This window comes from Triticum urartu, chromosome 7A (genome assembly GCF_056163025.1).
Source record: "Triticum urartu cultivar PI428250 chromosome 7A, HENAU_Tu73, whole genome shotgun sequence".
NCBI classification, from domain to species: Eukaryota; Viridiplantae; Streptophyta; class Magnoliopsida; order Poales; family Poaceae; genus Triticum; species Triticum urartu.
Window position 1 is genome coordinate 230,295,503 of NC_141879.1, and position 3,892 is coordinate 230,299,394.

Here is a 3,892-nt window from a genome sequence, read left to right on the forward strand (position 1 = left end):
GGAGGAGTTCAGCCACCTTTCTCTCTTTCTCTCCTTCCAACTGGTCGACCCTGTGCCATGTGGGTGTCTGGCCCTATTTATAGGGGCCCTGGTCCTCTTCCCAAATATCGAGCGGGAAGGGAGCCAACAATGGCGGGCTAATTTGAAGGGGGAAAGCAAGTATCAGCTATCCTGACAATAGTAGTCTTCGTCTGTGCAAAGCTCTGGTGATGACGCCGTCCCGGACTCCACGGTTACCTCCGTCTTGTAGTCCTCCTGGTCTTGGTCTCGTTGCACCGAAATGGCAACCTTTGCCTGATGCCTCGGTACTCCGCGGCTGCGCTTGCCCCCTTTGCACCAAATAGGAAAGGAGGACGCTGCGCGGGCTGGCACCCACCTGGCACCCTTGGTCGTCATGGCTTGCGTCATGGACACCTCGCGAGGTACCCCGCCTTGATCTCTCCGCCTCCTCGTGAGCCAGCCTGACGAGGCCGTGCCTGAGGAAGCTCCGTGTCGTCCGCCCCGCGAGGCTTGGCCCCTCGCGAGGGTCTTGAGTTTGTGTTGGTGAAGATGGGTCGTGCTGGGCCCCCCTTTGAGCCTCGCCGCAGCTAGGCAAGTCTGGGGACCCCCGTTCCCAGAACGCCGACAGTAGCCCCGGGGCCCAAGGCGCGCCCGGACTTGGCCGTGCAGGGAGGCGGAAAGGGCAAGAGCGAAGCGCCGCGGGCCCTAACAGCCTACGGCCTTAGGCGTTGCGCGGCAGTTGATTGGACGTGGGCGGCACTGTTCCCCCACGCCCTCCTTATCTTGCGCCTTGCTAGGCGGACCCGTAGTCGTACACAGCCGTTCCCCTTTTATCGCTCGAGCGCTTCCTGTCCTTCCTCCGCTCGAACCCTGGTTTCCGTTTTCAATTCAATCTCGAATCCTTCCCCCCCCTCCCTATCGCCATGGCCCCGACGAAGAAGGGAAGAGGGAAGAATCCCGCGTCTCCGCCTTGCCCGCCGCCGTTGGCGGCCCCCGCCGAGGGCCTGGGAAAGGTCAGCTAGGCTCTGGCCACCATCTTCAATGAATGCGGGAGGACGACGGCCTGGCCCGCGCCCCACTTCTCCATCAACAGGATAGCTACCAAGGTCCCATATTTTGCCGACGCCCTGTGGGCGGGTCTGGTCCCCCCCTTTTCTGCTTTCTTCAATGTCGTGCTCTCCCACTATCAGATCCACATGATGCATCTAAGTCCTGAGTCCATCACCCTCCTTTCGGTCTTCGCCTTTGTTTGCAAAGCCATGGTGGGCTCCTTCGGTTGCCTTGCTGCGCCACTTCTTCTTGCTGCATCTTGTCGACCCTACCCAATGCTAGGCGTGCGTGAGCTTCGCTGCCGCGCCTGAGACTGCGGCCTCTGGGATTGACTTCAAGCTCCCCCTGCCCGCGGTTGGGTTCCGCGAGCGGTGGCTGTATGTGGACGCAGGGGTGCCCAGCCCCCTGCTATCGGGGCCGACTTCGCCTGCTGTCCCCAATTCGGGTTGGGGCAAGCAGACGCTCGAGAGCCCCCGGCTCGTCTTCGTCTGGCGCCGCTTCGCGCTCTTGTGGTCGCTTGACGTGACAGCGCCCAAGGTGGTGAAGGAGTTTCTGCTATGCCGTGTTGCTCCCCTTCAACGCCACTCTCGCCGGATGTGGGCCTTCCGTGGGCGCGAGGCTAGTATGAGGCTCCAGGAAGAGGACCTGGCTCCTGAGGTGCTGAAGACGGTGCTCTTGACATTGGCCGGGGACCCCAACCCCGGCAGCGTCCGGCAGGGAGGGGCCTTGCTGTACCTCTGCCAGAGCAGGGTCGACTTCGTGAAGCAGATGCCCGTCTTTGATGAGTGGGGGCTGCGCCCCGCCGGCCTCCAGGGACCTCATGAGAATCCAGTGGTGGTGACTGCCCTTCCAATCGGCCAAGGCGACTCTTCCTCAAGTGGCAGAGCAGGGAGGCATGAGGCGCCAGAGGCCGAGGGGGCTCCCGGCATGGTGATGGCACCGGGCGAGGCTCATGAGGAAGCAGTTATCGGGGCCCGTACCGCTGAGGCTGAGGGTGACAAACAGCTGCCCTCTGCGCCTGCGACTGGGGCCCCTGAGGCTCCAGCTGCTTCTCTTGGGGAGGCGATTGGCGGCGCACATCAGGCAGGCGCCCCTGATGCTGATCGTCTTGACGCTCCATCTCTGTCGCAGGTCGATCCCTGCGCCCGACTGTTAGGCCGCTTCCGCGTGGACTTTGGGGCTCTCCGGAAGAGAAGGGAGGCCCTAGGCGACGGTTAACCTTGTCGCCTGCTGAAGCACAGAAAGTACTTCACCACTGATGAGTAAGCCTTCTCCTTTCCCTGCTCCTGATCCTTCCATTGCTCTTACTGACCCTTGCCCCTCAGGCCCCTTCCAGCCGAGCTTGGTGAGACGGCTAAGGAGCTGTCCCCTTTGGCTTTGCCCCCTCCACTGTCCTCGAGCGCCCCAACTAGCGAAGCCCTTGTAGTGAGGGCGATCGAAGAGGCGAACCATCCCGAGGCGTATCGTGGCCCCGCGCACCTCACAATCCTCCTTCGCGAGCCTTCTCGTGGCATAGCCAACCTGCCATGGGCTTCTCGCCTGGTCGTGGACTACAATTGGCTGAGGCGCTTCCTGCGCTCTTCTCCTGAGGTCGGGCTGGCCCCAGGCCGGGGTTCTGACGCGGCGTGTCCGGCCGTCGCGAGGGCGCCAGCCCCCAGCCCCCAGCCCGGAGGGGGAGCGCTGACCTGCAGCCGCCGGCGCTTGCTTGGGGCAGATGATGGTGTGGAAGACGTGCTTGAGCACGCTCGGGAGCGTCGCGCTCTCCGCCAAGGATTCCTTCGAAGGGCGACTGACGCAGTGAGCCTGCTTGGTGAGGAGCTTGCTGATGAAGACGCGCGCCTTGAGGCCGAGGGCCTGCGCCTGGCTGCAGAGAGGCGCGAGCTGGAGGGCGCCATCGCCCTTGTGCGCCGTCAGCGTGACCTTGATGAAGCAGAGGCCAAGGCGTCATTGGTGGCCTCTCGGGAGGCCCGGTCTCGGGCTGCTGACGAAGCTCGGGAGGCCGACCGGCGGCGAACGGCTGCAGAGGAGTGGGCTCGGGAGCTCCTGGCCTGGTGCCACTCGCTGGAGGAGCGGGTGGAGCTGCGCGAGGCAGCCATCGCGTCGATGAAGGTGGCCTCCGGTGACTCAGCGGAGCTCCAGAAGCGTGAGGAGGCGCTGACGCTGGAAGCCGCCGAACGTACCCGCGAGTACGAGCATCTGGAGACGAGGGAGCGCTTGGCGACGCAGGCGGAGGACGATGTCGCTGCACAGGAAGCCCGTGTCCTGGAGGAGGTCGGACGTCAGGTTGCGATGGCGCATTTGAACCTCGAGCACGAGTTCGAGGAGAAGCTGGGGTTGATCCAGGCCGAAGCCGAAGGCAGGACTGCTGCCCTGAGGGCCAAGCTGGAGGAGGTGACGTGGCAGGCCGATGCTTCCCGGGCCGCCCTTGAGGTGGCGCAAGGTGAGCTAACCACCTCCCAGGCTGAGGTGCTCCTTCTTCGCCAGCGGATGAAGGAGGCTGAGGCCGTCGCGCCCCAGAACGCGGACGAGATACGTCAGCGGCAGCTCCTGGAGCATGAGCACGGCCCCATGCTCACCACGCTCTGGGAGAGGGCCAACGCGGCCTTGAGCAACATCTGCGAGGATACCGTCGGCGAGCCGCACGTGGTTAACTACATGGGCAATCTTCAATTCTTCACTGACGTGGTGACGCAGCTGGAGGCGCGGTCGATCAGGGCTGACAGGTTGGTGGAGGAGAGGAGCCACGCCCTGCTCAGGCGCGCCTTTTCTCGTGTCTTCAGCCATCTCCGGAGCATGGATCCCCACTTCGATTTCGACGCCGCCATCGCCCCAGTCCCCTAGG